At 44.4% G+C, this 12,666-nt stretch overlaps 1 long non-coding RNA gene across 3 annotated transcripts in view; it reads left to right on the top strand.

Annotated features, from left to right (window-relative positions):
* Positions 1-747: 747 nt before the first annotated feature.
* LOC109500709 overlaps positions 748-12,666 on the top strand; it is a 38,160-nt gene continuing 26,241 nt past the window's right edge. For 2 of the 3 annotated variants that reach the window (XR_006599312.1, XR_006599313.1), the window contains exons 1-2: positions 748-990; positions 3,033-3,099. This is a non-coding gene — a long non-coding RNA (uncharacterized LOC109500709). The remainder of the gene's footprint in view (positions 991-3,032; positions 3,100-12,666) is intronic. The other variant, XR_006599311.1, reaches the window with a different exon arrangement.

Genomic DNA, 12,666 nt, shown 5'->3' with positions numbered 1-12,666 from the left:
TAATCCCTACCCCATGTGGCTTTGGGGGACAATTGTATGAGAGAAAGTACTGCGTTTCAGAAATAAAAACTATTGCTGATCTCTGCAGAAGGGGAGCGCTGGTGATGTGAGGGTCTTTGTTTAGCACCATGTCCAGCGGGGGTGAGAGCATGCCTCTTCAAGAGCATTTCCAGGAAGGCAGGACCTAGCTGCTCTTCTCTGCATGAGGAAGGGGGAGAGATGCCGAAGCTGAGAGGAAAATCTTGGAGGGAGTGCTTGGGACTGGGCAAGATTCAGAGCCCTCTCAGAGGAAGGGTGGATGAGGAACACCCTAAAAGGCGAATCAGGGAAGAGATGTCTAATGGAAGGAAATACTGCACCCTGCTGTATGCGTAAAATTCCCCTTCTTTGGTCTCCTCTCTACGCCTCCAAAAAAAAGAAACAAACAAAAACAAAACAAAACAAAAAAAAAACAAACCAATCTACAAGATAAAGCTCTTGTGTAAGTGGACCTTTTGGAGGAGTGAGGGGAGTTGGTAAATCCTGCTTCACGGGTGGCACAGGGAGGAAAGGTAGGCTGCAAACACCCAAATCTGGTGGATCTGTGTGTCTGGCACAGTCCTGAGTGCAGGGTACAGGCTTAATAAATGACAGACATTTAACGTCGTGTGGACCGGACTGGCTGAAGAACCTGCCTCGCTGCAAACGGTGGGCTGAGGTCTGAGCTCCGAAGCGAGTGTTTCTATGACAACAGCAGCGTCTTTGCGCCCCGGAGTGGGCGCGTGGGGTGGGGACGCGGCTGAGGTGAGCTCCAGTTGGCCTCACCCGTGGGCCAGCAAAACCTCCCTGTCTGGGGCGCCAATGATTCCCTCTCACGCTCCACTCTGGCTTCGTGCCGGTCACCGGCGCCGCGCAGGGAGCCCCGAGCCGCCTCTCAGCTGTCGCGCCCCGCTGTGCATCTCGCCCACGCCTTCCCCGGGAGCTGGCCACAGAGGCCCACAGCTCGGGCAGGTGACAGGACCCTGTGTTCTCCTCGAGCTGTCCTCACTGTGGCTCTCGGCCACCCGGACTCCCCAGCCAGCGAGCCGGGGGAGTGCGAAAGGACGCGCCGCAGGGCCCAGCGCTCTCTCCCCACGGGCCGGGCTGGGGTCAAGGTCTCGGCTCCTTTCGCTCGCAGCACCGCCCCCTGGCGCTGAGCCGGCGGGAACGTGCCGGCCGCCTCTGCGTGGATCTCGCGCAGCCGGTTCGGCCGCCGCCGACGGGGCGGAGACTGGGCGCCCTCTTGGCCCCGGAGGCCGGCAGGGAGGGGGGCCGCCAACCGGATAACCGCCGCGGGCGGAGAGCGCGGCCGTGTGCCTCCCCGGTGGCCTGTGCTCTGTCTGGTCGGAACAGAACGTTTTACACCGCAGATCTAAAACTACTCTCCCGACGTTGCTTGGGTTGGGACAGGCCTGTGTGAAACAGGGTCACCGCCTCAGTGTGCTCAGCTGGTGATGCAGCAGTGACAAGAGCCAGCCCTCCGGCAGGCAAGGCCAAGCAGGCAGCCTCCCACCCACGGAGGACGTCAGGAGTTCCTGAGCTCTCCCCATGACCACATCCCACCCGCCTCTGCCATGACCCTCTACTCCCCAAACTTCTGTTTTGAGGATAGGCGTGAACTCTCCTGCCTCTGACACTCTCACCTGCTGAACGTCCATCTGTAGGGACCTAGGGTTTCCCTCTTCGTCTTTGTCCTCCCCATCCCACCCCACCCCCCCGCGCCCGTCATCACTCTGTCTTCCCCAGTGACCCAGTCTCCCCCAGACCCTTCCTCACTCCACCCTTGACGCGTGACCCTCACCACAGCTCAAGTTCACTTAGCTCCTTCAGCAGTAAGACTGGTGCTCCACCCCCAACCCCATTCCCATCCCTGTTTTCACAACCTCGTGGTTATTTCTGGTTTCCTATTTCTCCAAGGCACCACTATCCGTCCTTAACAGGGACTCCAAACATTGCCCTCTCCCAGCCGTCATCATGGTCCCTGACTCAGCCCCCCCCCCCCCCCCCCCCCCCCCCCGCCCAAGCCCTCCTTGCATCTGGGATCACTGGCCCAGTCGAGCACAGAAGATTCTCTTGACTCTGCCTGATGGAATTTATGTGACCTGTATGTGTCCCCACTTGAGACTCCACCTTCCACCCTGCTCTGGGCCCCACCCCCAGTCTGTACCCTCACTTGTGCTCACTCACAGAGCTGTCAGTGGAATCCAGAGGTGTGGCAGGAACCTCTCTTCCTGCCCAGCAGGCCTGCTGGGGTTCACAGAGCAGATTTCGGTTCCTGCCTTTTCTGCCCAAAGGGATGGAGCCCTGTTTTCCTAACCTCACCTGCTTTTGAGGGTCCAGCATCTTCCAAGGACCTCCTGGGATGATGGGGGAGGAGGGGAGCTTGCCTCATCCTTCCCTCTAGTACAACCTGGGTTGCTGTTTGGTCAGCTAAACATTCCCACCAAAAACTGGTAAAGGAAGCAACAGCTGGTTTAATTCTCAGAATCTTGGCTGCCCGTTTCCTGGAGTTTATGGAGGCAACATTGCCACTTTCTGAGCACCTACTGACTGTATTCATGGGCCCCCAAGGGAAGGTCATCACCCTCTCCCCTAGCTTGGCTAAATCCTACCCCTTCGATCAAGACTCAAGCCCCATGTAGCCCAGGGCTTAATTTAAGAGCCTACCTTTATCACTTGCCATGGTTTTCTCTCTCGGTTGTTGCTGTTTCCAAAAAGAGACAATGTTGTCAACTTTGTCCCTATGATCAGCTCTGGTGCGCCCCACCACACCTAGGCTAGACAGCCGGTCACATGCCAAAAGAGGCAGGACTCCCCTTTCCAAGGGCACTCGGGACATGTGCTATGGATGGGTGCCCAAGAAGGTATGTGCAAAGTTCCCTCATGCCCCATAAGGCCACCACAGGGCTATTCTTGGCCCCTTACTGAGGACACACTGTGTCCTGCGTCTGGATAAAGACAGGAGTCCATCCTTTCAGGGATACACACTAAAATAGTGCTTCTCATATTTCCAGATTTTTATACACCAGGAAAAAGCATTGGAGTTTCTAACTTTTTACTTTGCCGAGAAGTTTACTGACAGTAAGTACCATCTACTCTCACCATCATTTCATTTATCCATAAACTTTAATTCCAATAATATGGGAATGACATAGATGCATTACTAACATTGTGCTTTTTAAAAAGTTTTTTTTTTGAGGGGTACCTGGGTGGCTCAGTCGGTTAAGCCGACTCTTGATCTCAGCTCAGGTCGTGATCGCATAGTGAACTCGAGCCCCATGTGGGGTTCTGCACTGACGGTGTGGAGCCTGCTTGGGATTCTCTCTCTCCCTTTCTCTCTGCCTCTCCTCCACTTGTCCTCTCTCTCTTTCTCTCTCTCTGTCTCTGTCTCTCTCGAAATAAATAAACTTAAAACAATTTTTTTGAGTTTTTGTTTTGAAATGATTGCAAACTTACAGAAATATTGCAAGAATAGTACAATGAATTCCTATATACCCTTCACTCGGATTTACAAAGTACTAACATTCTGCCATATTTGGTTTATTGTTCTCTCTCTTTCTCCACACACACGGGCACACACACACCAATAGAGAGAGAGAAGTCTCTATACCAATAAATGTATTCCCTAAACCATTTGAAAGTAAATTGTAGATATGGCCCCTCTTAACCCTGAAATACCACAGTACTATTATCAAAATCAGGAAATTTAGCATCTTTGATACAATACCATTATCTAATCTATGTACCTTCTTCGAATTTTGCCAGATGTCCCAATAATGTCCCTCCCCACCCCGCTGTTACAGCCCTCTCCTCCCTCCCACCTCCTCCTCCTCCTCTCTCTCTCCTCCCCCTCTTCCTCCTCCTTCTCCACTTCCTCCTCTCCTCCCCCTCTCCTTCTCTTCTTCCTTTCTCTCTCCTCCCCCCCTCCCCCTCTTCCTCCTCCTCCTGCTTCCCCTCCTCCTCCTCCTCCTAATAGCTATTGTTTTCTCTGGTTCAGGATCCCATCCAGAATCTCATATTGCATTTAGCTGTCGTGTCTCTTTAGTCTCCTTCAATCTGAGCAGTTCCTCAGCCTTTCTTTGTCTTTCATGATATTGGCTTTTTTTTTTTTTTTTTTTTTCAGTACAGGCCAGTTACTATGTAGAATGTCCCTTAGTTGGAGTTTGATGTTTCCTCATGATTATATTCAGGTAATGCGTTTTTGCCAAGAATACCACAGAAATGATGTGTCCTTTCTCAGTATATCACATCAAGAGGCACATGACATTGGTTTGTCACACTTTGAGAAATGTTAATTTTGATCACTTGGTTAGAATGGTGGCAACTGTGTTTCCCCACTGTTAAATTACTATTTTTCCCTTTGGAATTTGGTAAGTAATTTGTCAGGTGAATTAGCAAGTCTTTTCAATGAAATAAAATTGGCTTTTTGGAAAACTCATTCCATAGCCCTGTTTTCCTCATTTGCTCATGTCTGTTGAAAATATCTTCAAGGGGCGCCTGGGTGGCTCAGCCGGTTAAGAATCTGACCCTTGGTTTCCGCTCAGGTCACGATCTCCCAGTTTCGTGGGTTCAAGCCCAAAGTCGGGCTCTGTGCTGGCAGCATAGAGACTGCTTGGGATTTTCTCTCTTTCCCTTTGTCTGCCCCTCCTCCACTCATGCTGTCTCTGTCTCTTTCAAATAAATAAATAAACTTAAACAAGGAGAGAAAATATCTTCAAGATCACCAGTGATCCATATAGTGCCTCTTAAAAATCACTGCACAAGGATGCAAGCAAATTATTCATTTATCTAACAAATACTTGAGTACTATATAAGCCATGTATCTCAGAGGGAAGAACAGCGTACAATCAGGACACCATATAATTAAGTATGACACACCTCTTTTATAGAAGGCCTCTGGACCTAACTTCCAATTTGCAGAAAACACAGGGGACAGAGGAACAAGTTGAACAACTCAATGAGGAAACAACCACTAAATCCAGAATGTGAACCATTCTATAAGAAAGCTGGCCTACAAAAGGACACTGTCTTGGAAAAAAGAAAGGAGTGACTAATCTGGATTAAATGTTGCAACAATTCACGAGCTTTGATCGAATCCAGATTTTCTTCAAAACTATAATTGGGGACAATAGGGGAAATTTTCATGTAAATTAATATTAGATGACATATGGAATTATTGTTAGTTTTCTTAGGTATGATAATGGGTCTGTCATTATATAAGGGAATGCCCTTATTTTAGGAGATGCATGCTAATGTATTTAGGGGGGAGGGGGCATGATGTTTGCAATTTACTTTCAAAACGTTCAGCAAGGGGTGCCGGGCTGGCTCAGTGGGAAGGCCATGCAACTCTTGATCTCTGGGAGTTCAAGTCCCACTTTGGGTACAGAGATTACTTAAATAAATAAAGCTCTAGGGGTGCCTGGGTGGCTTAGTTGGTTGAGCATCTGACTTGATTTCGGCTCAGGCCATGACCCCAGAGTCGTGGGATCAAGCCCTATGTGGCGCTCCGGGCTGAATGTGGAGCCTGTTTAAGATTCTCTCTCTCCTTCTGCCCCTCTCCCTTGCTTGTGTGTGCTTTATCTCTCTCTAAAATAAAATAAAATAATTTAGTGAATAAAACTTAAAGAAAGGTTCCATGAAAATTCATTCATACATCTAGAGCGCGAAAGAGCAAAGTGGTAAAATGTTAAAATTGTTGATGCTTGATAGAAGGTTTAGGGATGCTCATGGTACTATTCTTTCAACTTTTTGGTGGTTTTGGATTTTTGAAAATTAAAAATATGAAGGAAAAATATATAGGTGTAATTGTGATTAATAAGACTAAAACTCCCTTTAAAATGTTGCTGAATTTGTAGTATTTTTATTATTCTAAGTTTTCTCTGCTAGTTTCTCTTCACTGTTATATGTGGAGAAGGTCCTCAATTTTTTTTATATATATTTTAAAAGGCTCCTAGGGGCACCTGGGTGGTTCATTAGGTTGAGCAGCCGACTCTTGATTTCAGCTCAGGTCATGATCTCATAGTTTGTGAGTTCAAGCCCCATACTGGGCTCTGCGCTGACAGTGAGGAGCCTGCTTGGGATCCTCTCTCTCCCTCTCTCTCTCTCTCCCCTTCCCTTGCTCTCTCTCTCCCTGTCGCAAAATAAATAAATAAACTTAAAAAAAAAAAAAGGCTCCTAATTCAGCCTTTCTGGAAAGTGTCTGGATAATATATGAGAAATCTTACAAACTTCATAACAACTTTAACTTGGGTATTTACCCAAGAAAATAACTATGGGCTCCTATAAAGATTCAGCAACAGGGTTGTTCATGCCAGTATAGTAATACATCAGTGAAGAAACTGTATAATTTAAATGCTCACCTCTTTATTGTTGATTAAACTATGGCCCAGTCACCTAAAGAAAGGAATGTAGCACAGGCATCAAAAATGTTGTGAGAGGGGCGCCTGGGTGGCGCAGTCGGTTAAGCGTCCGACTTCAGCCAGGTCACGATCTCGCGGTCCGTGAGTTCGAGCCCCGCGTCCGGCTCTGGGCTGATGGCTCAGAGCCTGGAGCCTGTTTCCGATTCTGTGTCTCCCTCTCTCTCTCTGCCCCTTCCCCGTTCATGTTCTGTCTCTCTCTGTCCCAAAAATAAATAAACGTTGAAAAAAAAAATTTAAAAAAAAATGTTGTGAGATCAACCATGTGTTGACAATATTTGAGGCTGGATGACTTGTATATAGGAGCCCATTCTTTTTCCTTAATTAGAAAAAAAAAAATTGTAGAACCATGTTTAACAAGTCAAAAGATATTGGTACAATATATTTAGCTTATGAAAAAATGGTATGGGGATGCCTGGGTAGCTGGGTCAGGTAAGCTATCAACACTTGATTTCAGCTCAGGTCATGATCTCCCAGTTCCTGAGTTCCAGCCCCAAAACGGGACTCCGAGCTGACATTGCAGAGCCTGCTTGGGATTCTCTCTCTCTTCCTCTCTCTCTCTGCCCCTCCCCTGCTCACTCGCGCTCTCTCTGTCTCTCTTTCAAAATAAATAAATAAACTTAAAAAAAAAAAAAGGAAAAATGGTATGTACTGTCTAATCCTATTTTTGTTTAAAAAAAAAAAAAAAAAGACTGGAAAAATATACATCCAAGTGCTCAACCTTGATTCTCTCTCCAGGTTGGATTTACAGGTAGTTTTTATTTTTTCTTGTTTCAACTTTCTGGAATTTGTAAAGCGAGCATGAATTGTCTTTATGTTAAGAAGACACAAATCATGTTTGAAGAGATGTTACTGAATTACCCAATGTTTTCTTCTACCTAGTATGAAGCATCCCCACTGGGGGTTCCTGGAGCCTCACCCAGAGGTGGGACCATCCTAGGCCACAAGGTGGCAGTGCTGCTCGCTGAGGGCGGCTCTTTAGCACCCTCTATCGCACCCCTGAGTGTCCTCTGCCTCCCTTACCCCAGTCTCAGCCTCTTAGCCTGAAAAACACAAGAGCACTCCCTGAAAAAAGAAAGGCAATCTGGCGAATACAGGGTCTCCTCCCCACTCTGTACCTGGGTTAGGAGTGTAACTAGTGCCCGCAGTGGCGATGGCAAGTCAGGAAATGTTCCTTTCCTTGGGGATACCGGGAAGCCTCCCCACAGACAGTTGCCTGGTTGTTTCTAGATGTGACAGGGCCACCAGAGTGTGTGTGTGTGTGTGTGTGTGTGTGTGTGTGTGTGTGAGAGAGAGAGAGAGAGAGAGAGAGAGAGAGAGAGAGAGAGAGAATGTGTTAAGAATGTATTCTGCATGTTTTACTGATTATGTCATTTTTCTTGGTGTGTGTTAATATTTAGAATATGTTCTTTTATTTCAAAACAACAATTATGGATAGAATGTTGAAGAAAGCATAACATTTACTTCATACCCAATTCTATGCATACTTTCTTCTGCTTTTCAGTCCACACATTGTTCATCATGCTGGAAATCCTTGCTATACCTTCCTTTGAAGCAGGATCAATGCACTATACAGATATAATTTCAGCAAATGACCTAACCAGTATGAAGTGCATTGAAAAATGGTATCATTTTGTGTTATGCTCTGTGGACTTTTTTTAAAAAGTGCTTTATCTACAAAACAATAATGTAACTGTATTTATAAAATTGTTTCCCAATTAAGAACATATTTAATAATTTATAAAAGTGGACATTTGCACAATTTTTTATAGTTCGCCTAATTGTTTGAAGTGCAAAAATTAATGTTTTAATATATTCACAGAGTTCTGCAACCATCACCCCCATCAATTTTCACGGTCATTATACTACTGTATCAATTAGCAGTCATTCCGCACTTGCCCCCACATTCCCTCCCCAGACCGCAGCAAGCCCTGCTCTGCTGTCTCCATACATTTTCCTGTTCCAGAAATTTCATACACAGTAAATGGAATCATACAACATATGCTCTTTAGTGGCTGACTTAGCATTATGTTTTGAAGATTCATCCGTGTTGTCACATATAGCAGTAGTAAGTCCTTTTTCTTGGTGAATAATATTCCATTGTGTGGACTTTTACTTATCCATTCATCAACTGATGGATATTTAGGTTCTTTCCACTTTGGGGTTATTATGAATAATGCTACCATGAGCATTCATGTGCAAGTTTTTGTGTGTGGCTGGATACATGGTTTCATTTTTCCCCCGGGGTATATACCTAGGTAACTCGATGTTCAACGTTTTGAGGAACTACCAGGCTATTTTCCAGGGGCAATATATCTTGATTCCAATTTCTCCATGTCCCAAACACTTGTTACCTGTCTTTTTGGTCACAGTCCTCCTACTAAGTGTGAAGTGGTATCTCATTGTGGTTTGAGTTGTATTTCCCTGATGGCTCGGGACCATTTGCGTATCTTCTTTGGGGAAATGTCTGTTCAGACCCTTTGCTCATTTTTTGGTTGGATTATTTGCCGTTTTATTGTTGGGTTGGACGAGCTCTTTATACACCCTAAATATAAGCCCCTTATCAGACATCTGATTTGCAAATATTCTTATTCTGTAGGTTGTCTTCTTACTTTCGTGATAGTGTTCTTTTGAGGCACAAAAGTTTTAATCTTTTAAGTTTTAATTTTGATGAATTTTAATTTGGGGGTTCATCAAATCTTAGAAGCCACCCACTCATAATGTCTGGCCCACCCAAGACCCAGGCCACTGGGGGTTCATACTCTAGTGTCCCTGCTTAGGTATAAATAAAACAGTGTCCTGAATAATTGCATTTGCCCTTAGCTTTTTTTCCCCTGACCCTGTAGTTACCTTGAGTAGTGGTTGGGAGTAGGTTGGGCTTTCCTGTTCTTTCCCACTGAGAGAGAAGAACTGAAGACCCCCTACAAAGGCATCTCTAGTGAGCTGCCTGGTGTCTATGTGGGTTGCCCACTGCAACCTCACCTCAAGGGATGTGGGCTCTGGAGACCAGAGACAGGCAAAGTTAAAGCTGCTTGTACCCAGGGATAAACACAGCTGACTGTGGCCGCTGTCCTTCCGGAACTTTATTTAGGCACATGAAAATATATGGACTTGTTTACGAGTGTGGGTTGGGGTGGTCAGTTTTTTTCTTTTCAGCAGACTGGGATCATTTTCTTTCAATGCAACAAGTATTCGTTGATTACCTCCTATATGCTAGGCATTTTTAGATCGCTGAAAATCTGCAACTTGCAGTTTTTGCTTAAAAGCATAAAATCTTTCTGTGTCAATACATAATGATCTGTCATTTTTTTATCACTGTAAAACATTAGCACACTTAGCATTTTGATGTATTTAATGCTCTGATAAATATGAATTGATCGAAGTACCTCTAGCTATTTCTATCACCATTATTGGGTGGGATGCAATGAACAGGTTTCCTAAGGTTAGGGAATTAGACATAAGCAGGGTTATGAGTTTAAGTCATAGACTCTTTCTCCCTAATGGGTTAAAACATATTTTTCAGTTTTGCTTTATACTGTGGATCTGTAGAAAGAATTAGATTGGCACAACTATTTTTTTTAATTTTTAAAAATGCCTATTTTATTTTTAAGAGAGAGTGAAAGAGAGAGAACAAGTGAGGGAGGGGCAGAGAGAGAGGGAGACAAGAATCTGAAGCAGGCTCTAGGCTCTGAGCTCTTAGCACAGAGCCTGACACAGGGCTAGAATCCACAAGCCATGAGATTGTGACCTCAGCCGAAGTTGGATGCTTAACAGACTGAGCCACCCAGGCGCCCCATGATGAGAACTTTTAAGATCTACTCTCTTAACAACTTTCAAATATACAACACGCTATTGTTAACTATACCCACCATGCTGTACGTTACATCCCCAGAACTTACTTATTTTATAACTGGACGTTTGTACCTTTTGGCTCCCTTTCCCCATTTCCTCCACTCTCTTACCCACTGGCTCTGGCAACCACCAATCCCTTCTCCATTTCTGTGAGCTTGTTTTTTTAGGTTTCAAATATAAGTGAGATAATACAATATTTGTCTTTCTCTTTCTCTCTTATTTCACTAAGCTTAATGCCCTCAAGAGCCATTCATGTTGTTGCAAATGCCAGGAATTCCTTCCTTCTTTGTGGCTGAATAATATTCCATTGTGTATATATATATATCACAGTTTTTTATCCATTCATCTGTTGATGGACATTTAGTTTCCTTGTCTTGGCTGTTGTAAAGAACATTGCAATGAAAATGGGGGTGCAGATATCCTTTTGAGATAGCGGTTTTGTTTCCTTTGGATATATACCCAGAAATGGAATTTCTGGATCATATGGTAGTTCTATTTTTTTATTTTTTTAGGAACCTCCGTACTGTTTTCCTGGTACTGGTACAGTGGCTGGACCAATTTACATTCCTGTCAACAGTGCACAAGGGTTCCTTTTCTACGTCCCTCCCACACTTGTTGTCTCTTGTCTTTTGAATGACAGCCAGTCTAACAGGTGTAAGGTATCTTATTGTGGTTTTGATTTGCATTTTTCTGATGATTAGTGATAGCGAGCACCTGTGGGGTGCTCACTTTTCACGTACCTGTTGGACATTTGTATGTCTTCTTTGGAAAAATGTCTATTTAGTTCCTCTGCCCATCTTATGATGTTTGTTTGTTATTTGCTATTAAATTGTATTTCTTTATATATTTTGGATGTTAATCCCTTGTCAGTTACATGACTTGCAAATATTTTCTCTCATCACCTGGGTTGCCCTTTCATTTTGTGGATGGTTTCCTTTGCTGTGCAGAAGCCTTTTAGTGTGATGTAGCCCCACGTGTTTATTTTTGCTTTTGTTGCTTCTGCTTTTGCTGTCATATTGAAAAAATCATGACCAAGACTGATGTCAAGGAGCTTACTGCCTATGTTTTATTCCAGGAGTTTTATGGCTTCAGGTCTTACATTCAAGTCTTTAATCCATTTTGAGTTGATTTTTGTGTACGGTGTAAGATAGTGGTCCAATTTCATTCTTTTGCATGTCGCTGACCAGTTTTCCCAGAACCATTTGTTGAAGAGACTATCCTTTCCCCATTGTATATTCTTGGCTCCTTTGTCATAAATTAATTAACTGCGTGTGCATGGGTTTATTTGTGGACTCTCTATTCTGTTCCACTGATCTGTGTCTGTTTTTATGTCAATATCATATTGTTTTGATTACTATGACTTTGCAATATAGTTTAATTTTTTTTTCAACGTTTTTTATTTATTTTTGGGACAGAGAGACACAGAGCATGAACGGGGGAGGGGCAGAGAGCGAGGGAGACACAGAATCAGAAACAGGCTCCAGGCTCTGAGCCATCAGCCCAGAGCCCGACGCGGGGCTCGAACTCACGGACCGCGAGATCGTGACCTGGCTGAAGTCGGGCGCTTAACCGACTGCGCCACCCAGGCACCCCGCAATATAGTTTAAAATCAGAAATGTGATGCTTCCAGCTTTTTATTCTTCTTTCTCAAGATTTCTTTGGCTATTGGGGTCTTTTATGGCTCTACACAGATTTTAGGATTATTTTTTCTATTTCTGTGAAAAATGCCATTGGAATTTTGATAGGGATTGCCTTGAATCTGTGGGTTGCTTTGGGATCTGTCATTATTTTCAACAGCTGCATGGTGCCTGATAGCGCGGCAGCATTACAACTCCATGATTTCTTTAACTAGTTTCCTAATTGGGGGCATTCAGATGGTCTCCGTATACTTTTCTATTACAAATAATGCTCCAATGAGTGCCTTTGTCATGTGACCTTGTGCATATTTGTGAATATTTCTGGTAGACTCCTATGGGGAGAATTGCTTAATTAAAGAGAATGTGCTGAATATTTCTAATTGTTTCCAGGTAACAAGATTGTGTCCATTTATTCTCCTACTACTAGTATATGAGAAGATTCTGCTCCCTGAGGTCTAGAAGTTAATATTATCAAGTTGATAGGTGCAAATGGGCAATAAGCTTTTCGATAGTTATCAGCCTCAGCCGTTTATCCTGACCGAGCAGCTTGCAACCCTCAGCACAGGGCACTTTGGGGATACAAATTAAGAAAGGTCAAGTTCTAGCTGTTCTCATGGGTGAGCTTCAGCTGTTACCGACGCTTGCTCAGATTCGTTGTGTACTTTTATATCCACGGTCTGTTTTCTCCCTTACCACCACACCCTCTAAGGTAAATGCCATTATCTCATTTACAGGTGAGGAAA

Source organism: Felis catus, chromosome B3 (genome assembly GCF_018350175.1).
Source record: "Felis catus isolate Fca126 chromosome B3, F.catus_Fca126_mat1.0, whole genome shotgun sequence".
Lineage (NCBI taxonomy): Eukaryota > Metazoa > Chordata > Mammalia > Carnivora > Felidae > Felis > Felis catus.
This window is presented reverse-complemented; position numbering and strand designations above follow the sequence as displayed.